Source organism: Pristiophorus japonicus, chromosome 2, assembly GCF_044704955.1.
Source record: "Pristiophorus japonicus isolate sPriJap1 chromosome 2, sPriJap1.hap1, whole genome shotgun sequence".
In the NCBI taxonomy this organism is placed as follows: domain Eukaryota; kingdom Metazoa; phylum Chordata; class Chondrichthyes; family Pristiophoridae; genus Pristiophorus; species Pristiophorus japonicus.
Genome location: NC_091978.1, coordinates 184,963,979 through 184,980,745, shown reverse-complemented (window position 1 = coordinate 184,980,745; position 16,767 = coordinate 184,963,979). Strand labels below are relative to the sequence as shown.

The window sequence follows — 16,767 nt, the reverse complement described above, 5'->3', positions numbered from 1 at the left end:
TTTGATTAAAACATTCTCTGTATAAGTGCAAGACATCACATCTGATTTTAATCAATCATTACACTTACAATTCAAATTATATAAATGTATAAGTACATGGAAATAAATGTAATACTCTTAATCTGTACAAAGTACTTACTCTGGCGGATCTGACAAGGTCATTCCAGTTCTTGCAGCACTGGTTGCCCTCATGCACCTCGTTAGTCGCTGACGAGACCACCTCGACTCTTTCGGCCCATATCTTCTGGTAGACCTTTGGGATGGGCTTCCCATGCACACCTCGGGTCAATTGACCCCAGCGTGACTGTACCTCCTGCAGGAGGGAGGCATTTATCTCATTGGAGAATCTCCTCACTCATTTGCGTCCTCCCAATTGTTCCTCTCCCACCTCACTACTTTCGCCAGCATCCTCAGTCTCCACAGCATGCTGTGTCACCTCCTCCATCCCTGCCATTTCAAATATTTTTTTTTCCACCAAAAACTCCGTGGGAACAACGTTCTTTGTGCTCACAAGTCTTTTTGCTGCTGGTAAATCTCCCTCCTACCTCCCACAACAGCCAAACAAGCAAACAACACACCCACACATGCTTTCAGTTCCTCTCTGCTCCCTCTCTTGCTCTCTCGCTTTCTTCCTCTGCGCATGTATTGATGAACCCTGACCTCCTGAAACGCGGGAAATGACCAGTGCCTTAGCGCTGCTATGGACGCCGCCACTTTACGGCAGAAGGTCAAAAAATTTAACGCCAACGCCCATTTCAGATCGCTCGCGGTAACGCCCATTTTATAAAATGGAAAGTTGGGGTTCTGAAAATGGGAGATAATCTGGCGATCTCAAAACCCATATTTACCGCTAACGCTGGAAATAATGCCCATTTTGGCTAATCTGATCTTGGGCTCAGCTCCACTTCCCTGCCCGCTCCGCATAACCCTTCATTCCCTTATAGCTCAAAAATCTGCCTATCTCCATCTTAAATGTATTTGGGCGATCTGCACGAAAGTGGAAAGTCTAGCCCTATGTTCCCTAGTTTTAGTTTCTCCTATGAGTGGAAATATCCTCTCTGCATCCACCTTAGAGAAAGAGAAATTTCAAAATGCTGTAGTACAGAGGGACCTGGGAGTTTCCTTGTGCATGAAACACAAAAAGTTAGTAAGCAGGTACAGCAAATAATCAGGAAGGCAAATGGAATGTTGGCCTTTATTGCAAAGGGGATGGAGTTTTAAAGCAGAAAACTCCTGCTACAACTGTACAGGGTATTGTTGAGGCCACACCTAGTATCGTTTTGGACTCCTTATTTAAGGAGGGATATACTTGCATTTGAGGCAGTTCAGAGAAGATTCATTGATTCCTGAGATGAAGGGCTTGACCTATGAAGAAAGTTTGAGTAGGTTGGGTCTGTACTCATTCGAGTTTAGAAGAATAAGAGGTGATCTTATTGAAACATACAAGATACTGAAGGGGCTTGACAAGGTAGATGCAGAGAGCTGTGGAGGCTGGGTCTTTGAATACATTTAAGGTGGAGATCAACAGATTTTTGAGCGATAAGGTAATGAAGGGTTATGCGGAGTGGGCAGGGAAGTGGAGCTGAGCCCAAGATCAGATCTGCCATGATCTTATTGAATGGTGGAGCAGGCTCAAGGAGCCGAATTACCTATTCCTGCTCCTATTTCTTATGTTCTTATGTTCTTATGTGCTTTAACTCTCCTACTCATGTTCACAACCAGTCCCTTGACCTTGCCATCTCATGTGGCTTCCATTCCTATTGATTATCACTTCCTTTTTTAACCCTCACCAGTTACATACACCTATCTCCTTTCAACTCCACTTCCTCTGCAACCGCCCCTGGAAAAACTCTCCACCAATTCACTTACAATGGCATTGTTAAACTCACAACTCTCTAGCCTTTGCCCTCCCTACTAAATTTCTGCCCTGTCGATGTGCTCAATCACTCACTTCTGCTTTTGATGCACTTGTACTCAATAAAACTATGACTCTCTTTCACCCTGGTCTTTCCCCCTGGTTCGGCCACCATCTTTGCTCCCTTAAGTCCAAGGAGTGCAGACTTGGAACATATATAGAGCACAACTGGGTTAGCCATTGGCCGTAAGATCTGGCTGGAGCACATCAAGGACTATCAGGCCCTGCTCACCACTGCTAAAACTGTTGACAACTCCAGCATTATCCTGAATTACAAAAATAACCCTTTAACCTCCCCCACCGTTCAGCCTTGCCCTAACCTGGAATCTGCATCTTTCTCGAGATTCTCTCCTTTCTCCCCTGATGCCCTCCGAGCACACAGGTCAAACAAGGAAACCTCCTGCTGATTACCAGCTTCCACCTTCCCTCAGCTGATGAATCAGTGCTCATCCATGTTGAACACCACTTGGAAGAAGCACTGTGGGTAACAAGTGCACAGAATGTACACTGAGTGGGGGACTTCAATGTCCATCACCAAGAGTGTCTCGGTTGCACCGCTACTGACCGAGCCTTGAAGGACATAGCTGTCAGACTGGGCCTGTGGCAGGTGGTGAGAAAACCAGCATGAGGGAAAAACCTACTTGACCTGGTCCTCACCAATCTACCTGTCACAGATGCATCTGTCCATGACAGTATTGGCAGCAGTGAGCACCGCACAGTCCTTGTGGAGGCGAAATTCCATCTTCACATTGAACACATCTTCCATTGTGGTGCCTGGCACTACCACCGTACCAAATGGGATAGATTCAGATCAGATCTAGCAGCTCAAAACTGGGCATCCATTAGGTGGACCATCAGCACCAGCAGAATTGTATTCAACCACAATCTGTAACCTCATAGCCCGGCATATCCCTCACTCTACCATTACCAGCAAGCTAGGGGACCAAACCTGGTTCAATGAAGACTGTAGAAGAACATGTCAGGAGCAGCACCAGGCATATCTAAAAATGAGGTGCCATCTTGGTGAAGCTACAACACAGCACTACATGTATGCTAAACAGTGGAAGTGGCTAAGCGATCCCACAAACAAACTGATCATAGCAAAGCTTTACACTCATGCCACATCCAGTCGTGAATGGTGGTGGACAATTTAACAACTAATGGGAGGAGGAGGCTTCATGAACATCCCCACCCTCAATGACAGAGAAGCCCAGCACGTGAATGCAAAAGACAAGGCTGAATCATTTGCAACCATCTTCAGCCAAAAGTGCCAAGTGGATGATCCATATTGGTCTCCTCCTGAAGTCCTCACTATTGCAGAAGCCAGTCTTTAGCCAATTCGATTCATTCCCCATGATATCAAGAAATGGCTGCGCGCACTGGATACAGCAAAGGCTATGGGTCCCGACAACAGCCCGGCTGTACTGCTGAAACCTTGTGCTCCAGAACCAGTCACTCCTCTAGACAAGCTGTTCCAGTACAAGTACAACACTGGCATCTACTGACAAAATGGAGAGCTTCCCAGGTATGTCCTGTCCACAAAAAGCAGGTCAAATCCAACCCGCCCCATCAGTCTACTCTCAATCATCAGCAAAATGATGGAAGGTGTCTTCAACAGAGCTATAATGTGGCACTTTATCGGGGCCCAGAAGAGACATGTATTCAGGGCCCAGAATAGGTGAGGATCCAAGGGCAGCACGGGCTAGCCCACACTGCAATATATGTGTGTGTGTACTAGGTCCATGCAGCAGAACTGGTCTCCAGTCACCTTGGTTAATCTTTGTCACTGGATCAAGACCTAGCTCTGTCAAGCCCGTGAGGTGGCTGGTGTGCAACAGCCATCACACATTAAAAAATCCACACAATGGCATCTTCCACCATTCAACATGTAGTTCGGAACCTGGAATATCAGGTCCTTCATTGAAACACCTGTGAACTCATCCCTTTTTGGCGTGGAAGCAAGTCATCCTCGATATGAGGAACTGCCTAAGAAGAGAGAAGAAGAAAGTGGCACTTACTCACCAATAACCTGCTCACCAATGCTCAGTTTGGGTACCGCCAGGACCACTCAACTCAAAATCTCATTACTGCCTTGGTCCAAACATGGGCAAAAGAGCTGAATTCTAAAGGTGAGGAGAGAGTGACTGCCCTTGACATTAAGGCAGCATTTGACTGAATGTGGCATCAAGGAATCCCAGTAAAATTGAAGTCAATGAGAACCAGGGACAAAACTCTCCACTGGCTGGAGTCATACCTAGCACAAAGGAACGTAGTTGTGGTTGTTGGACGTCAATCATCAAAGCCCCAGGACATCTCTGCAGGAGTTCCTCAGGGCAGTGTCCTATGCCCAACCATCTTCAGCTGCTGCATCAATAAAATTTCCTCGATCATAAGGACAGAAGTGGGGACATTCATTGACGATTCGCAACTCCTCAGATAATGAAGTACTCCATGCTTGCATGCAGCAAGACCTGGACAACATTCAGGCTTGGGCTGATAAGGGCCAAGTGACATTCTTGCCACACAAGTGTCAGACAATGCCCATTTTCAACAAGACAGAGTCTAGCATCACTCCTTGACATTCAATGGGAATACCATTGCCGAGTCCCCCATCATCAACAATTTGGGGCTCGCCATTGAACAGAAACTTAATTGGACCAGCCACATAAATATTGTGGCTACAAGAACAGGTCAGAGGCTGGGTATTCTGCAGTGAGTGACTCACCTCCTGACTCCCCAAAGCCTTTCCACCATCAACAAGGCAAAGGCAGGAGAGTAATGGAATACTCTCCACTTGCCTGGATGAGTGCAGCTCCAATAACACTCACGAAACTCAACACCATCCAGGACAAAGGAGCCCGCTCGTTTGGCACCCATGTCCTCGAATGTGTTGTTGCCACCGCAATCCAGGCCCATTTTTCCTGCAAGTACAATGTTTGAACCTCTCCAGTCAGGTTTTCACCCCAACCATAGCTCCTAATCAAAGTCACAAATTACATCCTCTGTGACTGTGACTGTGGCGCACTCTCCCTCCTCATCCTTCTTGATATCACTAAAGCCTGTGATACAGTTGACCACGCCATCCTCCTCCAATGCTTTGAATAAATAATAAATAAAAACATAAAGACTAAGACAATCTGCAGTTGTAGTAGTTGACTTACAAATCAAGAAATAATATAATTTTTATAATGGGACAACATTTTATTTTTATTTAACCATTTTTCTTTACATTTGATTGAGTTTTCAATTTAAAATTCCTAAAGTGTGTCTTGACAAATATTAACCTGCATTATTAATTGAATTAGAGATTTGTTTGTTTTTCAGTACCATGCAACACATCGTGTGTGATCTCCCTGAATTAAAATCACTTTTATAATAACATGAAGAAAACATTTTCTTTCTTTTCAGATTTATAAAGGTGGGTGAACAACCTTGAGTGTTATTTTATTTGTTTACTGCTTCCTCTGATTAATAATCATAATAAAAAAAAAATAAGTGCTGCAGCTGACATTTTTATATTAATTAGTGTTACCATGGCAAATTACAACCTTTCTTGCTATTAACCTTAACCATGCAATGTAATACCTTTATTCATCTTGTTTTTAAACAGCAAAACTATTTAGACTTAGAAGCCTTACCTTATTGCAATGCTTGAAACCTCTGATATTGCCTGGAATGTCTTCAAATATGCTGCAATGCATAATTATTCAAAAAATTTTATATGATTCTGAAATTTGTGTCGGTATTGTTCTAATTGTATTTTCCACCATAATACTAAACATATTAATTCTAAAAATCCTTGCAGTTATCACTATTTTTAATTGGCTCCAAAATAAATTTTGACTCCTGTAGAATATGTCTTTACTATTGCTGAAAGAAGAGCTTTAAAGTATGTTAGCAATGCTGAGAAGAACTGGACACAAAAGCATTATGTAATTGTTGTCATTACTAAGTATTTACTGTATGATCTTCCTGAATTTCATTGGCACTATTCACGACTTGAAGTTATTCCAATTTCTTTGAAGTCTGTCTGCGGACAGGTCAGATGTGGAGAAGATTGCCACTATAATTTAGCAACTAGATGGCTGAATTGGTGTGCTTCTTTCAATGGTTTTAACTTTTACTTTTTCTGTTTTTGTGAACTTTTGACTGCACTTCAACTTTAAAAGGAATATTTATCAATTATCTATGGTTACAGTATACTTGCCAGCCCCACTGTTTCAAGATATGTGGAGAAGGAGAATATGGTAGCACTCATACTCATATAAAAGGCCTTGAAATTACACCATGTGATATTAACATTCAAATTAATTAAGCATTTGTAAGTTAAAATCGCATAGCATAATTCTAAGGCCTAAAGTATCAGCAGATGCAGACTGCTGTTACTGCATAAAAACTTCGCACTGTTGTGAATAATGGGCTGCTACAAAACTGATTCATTGGTCAGATTCTATTTGGGCTGTCAATGGTATCAATGAAGTCACACTCCAGTGGCTGCATAATCCATTTGTATGAAAGTATCTGAACTACTTATGGATACCCATTAGCACCAAGTTAAGTGAGGTTCTGTGATGCAGAACATTTAATCACAGTTGGACTATAAGCTGAGCGACTTATAAATACATAGAAAAATCATCATTTTTATTAGCGTCTCTTTTGCACAGTATCCCTTGAAGGTTTCAAATCTAGTTCTTTAGTGATCACAAAAAGTGAACAAAAATCTTTTGTTTTGTAAATGGTGATGTTGATGGTGATGTTGCTTTGTGAATATATATATTTTTTTAAAGTTATATAAGCATGAGTGTATCTGATTAGCTTTTGTTACATGTAAGCTCAGTTTTATATTTTCTAAATCTGGTTATTAAATTTGTTAAATAATTAGATATAATGTTGGTAATTAGCTGTGATTCTGTGCAGGTGTGACTGGTGGCTCTTTCACTTCATCTATTCAGTCCCTAATGTACACCAAGGATTATCCAGCAATTCTCTATCCTTTTAGTAATTAGCTAAAGCAGCTAGAGTTTGCAGTTAATTTGTTGCGCTACAAATAATGCTGGCTGAACCTTCTGGAGTTCATTGAAGCCAGTGTAAGAAATTGACTTTAAGTCTTCCATCCATTGATACTTAAGATATAACAAATGACTTAATTTTTCAATCATTAATGAGAAAATTATATAAAGTACAACTATTAGTCCTGGTAATATATTGAAGAAGCTATTCTTCACTTCAGGCTCTGTGATTTGTGTTCTGAAGAGAAAGAGCAATAATTGTAGATGTTCATCCACAGATCTGTGCAAAGCTTTATACCAGATCCTATTAACAAGACTCAACACCTACCTACCTTTCCCTTTCATCATTTCTTTGAGATTTGTCTGGCCCTTTGTTACCTATTTTCTGCCCGCTTCACTTTCTATCATCAATTTGTGACCTCTTCTTGCCCAATGATAGTTGTCAGCAGTTTTCTCAACTCATTTTTGCTGTAAATCGTAAGATTTTTTTGTCAGTAAGGATTGCTAACAAAATGACCCAGATTTATCATTAATAATAATGGTGAGGCTGTCAGCGTTCACCGGTATTATGGAATAAATTGGACAGCAACTTCTGGAGTATGCACATGCGCACCACTACCCGATTACCCCACAGGAGGCAGTCTGCCTGGATGGACATTTCATCTCTGCGCCGCTGGTACAGCTTTGTCTCTTCCTGCACCTCTAACGGGACACTAGACCAACTCCCGTGGAGCACACAGTTTTTTTTACTAAGGACAGTAAGGGGCCCTAGCTAATCCAGGTTCTAATCTGTCGGGCAGTAACAGGTGATTGCTCACTCTCGAATGCTTCCATTACCATAACTAAATCTGCAGGCTGTGCCATCTCCACCCCGGTGGTGGGCAATGGCAGCCTACCGAGAGCATCGGCAGAGTTTTCTGTGCCTGGCCTGTGGCAGATGGCATAGTTGTCTGCGGACAATGTGAGCGCCCATCTCTGGATGCGGGCCAATACATTCGTATTTATCCCCTTACTTTCAGAAAAGAGGGATATTAGTGGTTTATGGTTGGTTTCCAATTCAAATTTGAGCCCGAACAGATATTGATGCATTTTCTTTACCCTGTAAACACACGCTAATGCTTCATTTTCGATCATACTGTAGGCCCTCTTGGCCTCAGACAGACTTCTGGATGCATAAGCAACAGGTTGCAATTTCCCAGATTCATTAGCTTGTTGCAATACACACCCGACACAGTATGACGATGCATCACATGCTAGTACAAAACGCTTACATGGATCATACAACACAAGCAATTTGTTTGAGCAGAACAGTTTCCTAGCTTTCTCAAAGGCATTTTCTTGGCTGTTACCCCATACCCATTCATCTCTATGCAGTAAAGAGTGCAGTGGTTCTGACAGTGTGCTAAAACCGGTAAGAAGTTACCAAAGTAGTTCAGGAATCCAAGAAACGACCACTCGTTGAATTAGATCGGCGAAATGATGCCCTCTCATTGCAGCCAGTCCAGCTCGATCTCCACCCTCTATCATGTACGGTACCGCTCTCGCCTTGTGATGGATGCGACGTGCCCCCAGAATCAAGTGGATCTGCACTTTTGCTCCTTGGAACTTCCCAATGCCCGGTTCGAACAGCGAGCGGAATTTGTTTAGGACCTGGGCACATGAAGTTTCGTCGATGGACGAGACTGCTCGGATGTCGTCCCAGTTCCAGCATATATTTCCCAGCCAGCTCCTGCCGAACAGCGCGGGGCCGTCGCGCGGTACCACCCAGAGTGGTAAATTGTACACCGCTCCATTGTAGGAGACCTTTACGGTAGCATTGCCGATTACGGGAATCAGTTCCTTTGTGTAAGTTCTCAGTTTAATGCGAATGGGAGTCAGGTCTGGCCTTGAGGCCTTGCTGCACCACAATTTATCGAAAGTCTTTTTGCTCATAATGGACTGGCTCGTGCCAGTTTCCAGCTCCATTGACACCGGGAGTCCATTTAATTCAACTTTCAGCATTATCGGGGACACTTTGTGTTAAATGTGTGCACCCTGTATACCTCTGCCTCCTCAGTCTGAGGCTCTGCTTTGTCGTGATCCTCTGTGAATCTGTCCTCCTCTGCAACATGGTGGTTTGCAGCTCGCTTGCACATACGTTGGAGGTGTCCCGTTGTTCCACAGCCCTTGCAAACATACCCTTTGAATTGGCATGAATGGAAATGATGATCACCCCTGCAGCGCCAACCAGGTGTTAATGGCCTTGCATTCACCACCCTTGATGGTGGACTCTTGAGACATCTGCGGACGTGCAGCTGCAGGCATGTGAGTCCTGCCCTGTACGATATGATTCAAAAACAACATTACTTTGTTCACAGTACTTGCAGCAGCACTCGTGTGCTGAGAGATTTGTTTGGTATTGTCACTGGTGGTGAAAACACCTGGGCTATCGCTGTGGCTTTACGAAAGATTGGGGTCTCTACAGTCAAAAGTTTGCAAAGTATTACTTCATGGCCAATGCCAAATATAAAGAAGTCCTTGAGCAGGAGCTCCAAGTGTCCTTCAAATTGGCAATGTCCTGCAAGGCGCCTTAGCTCAGCGACATAGCTCGCCACATCCTGGCCTTCAGACCTTCTTATATGTGTAGAACCTGTACTTCGCCATCAGAATGCTTTCCTTCAGATTGAGATGTTCCCGGACCAGTGTGCACAAATCATCATACGACTTCTCTGTGGGTTTCGCTGGAGCAAGCAGGTTTTTCATGAGGCCGTACGTTGGTGCCCTGCAAACGGTGAGGAGGATCGCCCTTCGTTTGGTAGCGTTCGCTTCTCCTTCCAGCTCATTGGCCACGAAGTATTGGCCGAGTCGTTCCACGAATGTTCCCAATCATCTCCCTCCGACAATTTCTCCAGGATGCCCACGGTTCTCTGCATTGTTGCGGTGGGGTTCATCATCTGTATCTCGTCGCAAGTTGTTATATCTTGCATAAAGAATCTGACCAGTTACTGTAAGCTTAAAGTAATGTGTGACCGTAGTCCTTTATTACAGGTCTCCAGAGTACCTCTCCAGCCTGTGAGGCCTCCTTATGTACAGGTGCTCCCAAGGGATTATGGGATCCCTTGGGACTCCAGGGGATGAGCCTTCTGGTGGTTAAACAAGGTATTTACAGGTTTACATATATAACAGAAACATTCTGGGAGAGACTTTCTCACCCTCATGAAAGAAAGAGATTACAATGGCAGAATAGTCTTTTTAATGTGATTAGGCCCCAATGGTATTGCTAATTTTTGACTTTGCCAATAGATGGAAAGAAACCTTTAAAATCAACTTTAACCATTTTCAACTGATACGTTCCTAGGGTCAAAATTCATTTCTGTCGTACTTGAGACACTGTCACTGCCCGAGTGCTGATTTTACCATCAGGCGTTGGGTGCAGGCTCAAACTGCCAAATTCAGTTTTTACCCCAAAAATGAGAGCGCAGCACCAAAAGGTGGGTTCCACACTCATTCTTGGGCCGGAGCTCAGGAGGCCACTGAATTTCGCATCGGGAGGCGGTGGCTATACCCCACTGTTAAAACGAATGGAAAAAATGAACAAAGAGAGAAAAAAAAACTTACCTCGCTCTCTGGCCGATTCTGCCCGAGTTCCACTGTTTAACCAGCACTTTTTTAGGCTGCATGGCCACCTGCCGATACGACAGCTGTAAAAACAAATATCGCGATAAAGGCATCAAAGAGGTGTTGTACACTGGATGACGTCACCACGCAAGTGGCGTTAGCCGGCACAGCATTGACTCTTGGCGCCTCTGCCAAAGCGTCGACTCCATTTAAGCCGGGGCATGGACGTCGCTTACCATTGAAGGAAGGCCTTTGACCCCATTAGCTGCCTCCCATGCGGGGTAATGTGTGGTGGTATGAACTGAATTTCGATCCCCTAGATTTTTCTTTTCAGGTAGTGAATCGGTAAAACATGACTTCCTCCCAAAGCCCTGAAATTTCAAATTGTTCTAAGATGTCAGCATGTAGTCATGCTGTACATGTCAGGTTGAAAGCACTGATGCAAGGTAAGTGCATCTTTGGACCTGGTTTTGGCAGGAAAAGAAACAAAAGCCGGAATCTTTACCTCGGAGTTGCGTTGCGTGCATGCGGGCTGCATAACGGGTCAGGAACCGATGTGCTCAGCGCGTTCGTCAGCGCGACTCTTACTTAATGTCCCCAATTAAATCAATCAGGTGCATTTCCTGCCCCAATTAACTGGAGCGGGTCTGCTGATTGACTCATTTCTAGTGTGGATATTTAAAGCAGCCTTGCACACATCTTATTTGAAGGTTACTGTAGGAGTGTTCTAGGAGAATTGCAGAGGTAGCGTTATAAAGCTGTTCAAAGTGTGTGTCATGGAGTCTCAAAGGCAGAGGGCCACGCCAAGATTTAACAGTGTCTCTCTCGATTTTCTGGTGCAGACAGTAAGAGTATGCAGGGAGGTCCTCTTCCTTGGCGATAGGCGCAAAAGACCACCCAAAGTCATATGGTTGGAGATCGCAGAAGAGGTCAGCAGCAGAGATGTGATCAGGAGGTCGTGCAAGAAAAGATTAAATTCTCTCATGAGGTTAGGAAAGGTGATTGCAATATCACATTCACCTACATGCTGATGCACCTGTCACTACAACAACAACACTCTGAATTCCCAAGCCTACTCCTGCACATCATTGCTCACACCAACCGACCTTGCAGGTCAACCCATCTCTCTCTTGTCTATGTTCATACTCACATCCCATCTGACACTTGCCCTTATCCTAATGCAATCATGGCAAGTAACACCACAGAAGGAGGCCATTGGCAATATCATGCCACTTCCTCTTTGTTATCCTCCACAGATGTAGCCCATCCATTCCTTACACACATTCCATCACTTTCACTCAAAGTTCACTTCTTTCCCTCCTTGCAGGAGAAGAGAGCCCATAACAATAGGGTAGGCAAAGAACCAGAGTTTGCCCTCCAGGCTTCAGTCAATTGACTCCAGCAGAGGAGGAGGCCCTAGAAATCTCTGGAGTTGTAGAGCTGCAGGTGGTGGGATGTCCCTCTCTCCATCTCTTATCAACTTGATGACACAATTACATATCATACAGCCACATGGCATACAACAATCACTCATACAGAATCATAGAAATTTACAGCATGGAGGGAGGCCATTTTGACCCATCATGTCTGCGCCAGCCAACAAAGAGATATCTAGCCTAACCCCACTTTCCAGCTCTTGGTCCATAGCCCTGTACGTTTCGGTACTTTAAGTGGACATAGTATTTTTTAAATGTGGTGAGGCTTTCTGCCCCAACTACCCTTTCATGCAGTGAGTTTCAGACCCCCACCACCCTCTGGGTGAAGAAATTTCTGCTCATGTCGCCTCTAAACCTCCCCCCAATTTACTTTAAATCTATAACCCCTGGTTGTTGACCCCCACCCCCCTCCCCCAATAAGAGAAAAGAGGTCCTTCCTATCCACTCTATCCAGACCCCTCTTAATTTTATACACCTCAATCAGTTCTCCCTTCAGCCTCCTCTCTTCCAAAGAAAACAGACCCAGCCTCTCCAATCTTTCCTCATAGCCAAAATTCTCCAGCCCAGGCAACATTCTTGTACATCTCCTTTAAATTGCAATCACATCTCTCTTGTAATGTAGTGACCAGAACTGCACACATAAGATCATAAGAAATAGGAGTAGGAGTAGGCCATTTGGCCCCTCGAGCCTGTTCCGCCATTCAATAAGATCACGGCTGATTTGATCAAGGACTCAGCTCCACTTCCCTGCCCATTCATCACAACCCTTTACTCCCTTATTGCTCAAAAATCTGTCGATCTCCACCTTAAATATATTCAATGACCCACCTTCCATAGCTCTCTGGGGCAGAGAATTTCATAGATTTACAACCCTTTTTTCCTTATCTCAGTTTTAAATGGGCGGACCCTTATTCTAAGACTATGTCCCCTAGTTTTAGTTTCCCCTATGAGTGGAAATATCGGGCCCAAGTTTGAACTGTTGGTTAGAACGGCGCACCTCCGAGTCTTGCACCTAGTTTGTAGAATTAAAAGTGCGCCTAAAAAGTACTTTGGTATTCTGAACTATCTGCAGGCCTCCATTCCAGTAGGCGTGGTGCAGCAGAAACAGCGGGGGGCAGTGCTACAGGCCTGTGACGAAAAGACTGCCAGCAGCTGCATGTGTCTGCAGTGGAATCTGCGCATGTGCACAGTCGTTCCTGGCCCTCCCAGCCCGTCCTGTCTCTGGGCGACCCTATCCCTGGCCGAAGGGACGACGCAATGTTCACAGACCCTAGCCCGGGCCAAGTGCTTTGCCTGCCTCACCGTCCCTCGCCTCCCCGCCACTGCTCTTACCTCGAGGCCTCCTCGCCGACCCACCCGAACACCTCCTCCACACTGCGGCAGGCCCCATCCAACCACCGCCACCTCGGCAGCGGGACCCCACCTGAACTCCTCTCTGGCGGCGGGGCCCTGCTCGAACTCCTCTCCGGCGGCGGGGCCCTAATCAGGTAGGCAGGGCTGCTGTGTGCTGCTGGAAAGCTCTCCGTGCTCCCGAACAGATAGGTGCTGAGTAGGTGAGGTAGGAACTTTAAATATTTTATTTATTGATTTATTGATTTATTTTTTATTCATTTTTATTACTTTATTGTTTTAATGATTTGATTGATTTATCATTTATTATTGATGATGGTTCTTTATTTGTAAAAGTGAAGGTGTTCAGTGCTCTCTCTTCCCTCCCCGCCACCCTCCCCAGCCCACACAATCTCTGGCTAGCTGCGCTGATTTCTTAACTCTACACAAGGTTTTTCGTGGCGTACAAAAGTCAACACTTACTCCGTTCTAAGTTAGTTTGGAGTAACTTATAGCAGTTCAAACTTACAAAACAGGCGTAAATGGCTGGACAGGCTTCCTTTTGGAAAAAAAACTGAAGTAAAATGAAACTAAACAAACTCACTGAAACTGGAGCAAAGTAAATGTGGAGAATAGCAATTTCGAGGATACTTCAAAAAAACTAGTTGCTCCAAAAAAATGGAGCAAATCCAGTTGAAACTGAAACAGCAAATCCTCTCTGCATCAACCTTGTCGAGCCACCTCATATTATTTTATAAGTTTCAATAAGATCACTTCTCAGTCTTCTGAACTCCAATGTGTATCGGCCCAACCTACTCAACCTATCCTCATAAGTCAAATCCTCATCTCTGGAATCAACCTAGTGAACATTCTCTGAACAGCCTCCAATGCAAGTATATCCTTCCTTAAATACGGAGACCAAAACTGTACGCAGTATTTCTGGTGTGACCACAACAATACCCTGTACCGTTGTAGCAGGACTTCTCTGCTTTTATACTCTATCCCCCTTGCAATAAAGCCAACATTCTATTTGCCGTCCTGATTACTTGCTGTACCTGCACAGTAACTTTTTGTATTTCATGCACAAGGACCCCCAGGTCCCTCTATACTGCAGCACTTTGCAATTTTTCTCCATTTAAATTATAATTTGCTTTTCTATTATTTTTGTCAAAGTAGATAACATCACATTTTCCCACATTATACTCCATCTGCCAAATTTTTGCCCACTCACTTAGCCTGTCTATATCACTTTGCAGATTTTTTGTGTCCTCCTCACAATTTGCTTTCTCACCCATCTTCGTGTCATCAGCAAACTTTGCTATGTTACTCTCAGTCCCTTCATCCAAGTCATTAATATAGATTGTAAATAGTTGTGAACCCAGCAGCAATCCCTGCGGCACCCCATTAGTCACTGTTTGCCAACCAAACAATGACCCATTTATCCTGACTCTGTTTTCTATTAGTTACTCTGGATCAGTTCCTATCGAGTGGAGGGTAGCCAATGTAACCCCACTTTTTAAAAAAGGAGGGAGAGAGAAAACAGGGAATTATAGACCGGTTAGCCTGACCTCAGTAGTGGGTAAAATGATGGAATCAATTATTAAGGATGTCATAGCAGCGCATTTGGAAAATGGTGACATGATAGGTCCAAGTCAGCGTGGATTTGTGAAAGGGAAATCATGCTTGACAAATCTTCTGGAATTTTTTGAGGATGTTTCCAGTAAAGTGGACAAAGGAGAACCAGTTGATGTGGTATATTTGGACTTTCAGAAGGCTTTTGACAAGGTCCCACACAAGAGATTAATGTGCAAAGTTAAAGCACATGGGATTGGGGGTAGTGTGCTGACGTGGATTGAGAACTGGTTGTCAGACAGGAAGCAAAGAGTAGGAGAAAATGGGTACTTTTCAGAATGGCAGGCAGTGACTAGTGGGGTACTGCAAAGTTCTGTGCTGGGGTCCCAGCTGTTTACATTGTACATTAATGATTTAGACGAGGGGATTAAATATAGTATCTCCAAATTTGCGGATGACACTAAGTTGGGTGGCAGTGTGAGCTACGAGGAGGATGCTATGAGGCTGTTAATTCAGAGACTAGGGTCCTGAACTTAAGGAAAGGTAACTTCGACGGTATGAGATGTGAATTGGCTAGGATAGACTGCCAGATGATACTTAAAAGGTTGACAGTGGATAGGCAATGGAAGACATTTATAGATTACATGGATGAGCTTCAACAATTGTACATCCATGCATGGAGTAAAAATAAAATAGGGAAGGTAGCTCAACCGTGGCTAACAAGGGAAATTAGGGATAGTTTTAAATCTAAGGAAGAGGCATACAAATTGGCCAGAAAAAGCAGCAAAACTGAGGACTGGGAAAAATTTAGAATTCAGCAGAAGAGAACAAAGGGTCGAATTAGGAGGGGGAAAATAGAGAATGAGAGCAAGCTTGCAGGGAACATAAAAAGTGACTGCAAAAGCTTCTTTAGATATGTGAAGTGAAAAAGATTAGTGAAGACCAATGTAGGTCCTTTGCAGTCAGAATCAGGTGAAGTTATAATGGGGAACAAAGAAATGGTAGAACAATTGAACAAATACTTTGGACCTGTCTTCACTAAGGAAGACACAAATAACCTTCCAGAAATACCAGGGGTTCGAGGGTCGAGCGAAAAGGAGGAACGGAAGGAAATCCTCATTAGTCAGAAAATTGTGTTAGGGAAATTGATGCGATTGAAGGCCGATAAATCCCCAGGGCCTGATAGGCTGCAGCCCAGAGTACTGAAGGAAGTGGCCCTCGAAATAGTGGATGCATTGGTGACCATTTTCCAACATTCTATTGACTCTGTATCAGTTCCTATGGACTGGAGGGTAGCTAATGTAACACCACTTTTAAAAAAAAGTAGGGAGAGAGAAAAGCGGGAATTATAGACCGGTTAGCCTGACATCGGTGGTGGTAAAATGTTGGAATCAATTATTGAAGATGAAATAGCAGCGCATTTAGAAAGCAGTGACAGGATCGGTCCAAGTCAGCATGGATTTATGAAAGGGAAATCAAGCTTGACAAATCTTCTAGAATTTTTTGAGGATGTAATGAGTAGAGTGGACAAGGAAGAACCAGTGGATGTGGTGTATTTGGACTTTCAAAATGCTTTTGACAAGGTCACACACAAGAGATTAGTGTGCAAAATTAAAGCACATGGTATTGGGGATAATGTATTGACGTGGATAGAGAACTGGTTGGCAGACAGGAAGCAAAGAGTAGGAATAAACGGGTCCTTTTCAGAATGGCAGGCAGTGACCAGTGGGGTGCCGCAGGGTTCAGTGCTGGGACCCCAGCTATTTACAATATACATCAATGATTTAGATGAAGGAATTCAATGTAATATCTCCAAGTTTGCACATGACACTAAACTGGGTGGTGGTGTGAGCTCTGAGAAGGATGCTAAGAGGCTGCAGGTTGACTTGGACAGGTTAGATGAATGGGC

General features: G+C 44.0%; 1 long non-coding RNA gene across 1 annotated transcript; it reads right to left on the bottom strand.

Moving 5' to 3' along the window:
- Window positions 1-226: 226 nt before the first annotated feature.
- Window positions 227-10,595, bottom strand: LOC139232871 (uncharacterized). The gene is made up of 3 exons (XR_011588088.1): window positions 10,522-10,595; window positions 5,554-5,605; window positions 227-313 (listed from the first exon to the last, which is right to left on the bottom strand). It is a non-coding gene; the product is annotated as an uncharacterized lncRNA (long non-coding RNA).
- Between the last annotated feature and the right edge of the window lie 6,172 nt (window positions 10,596-16,767).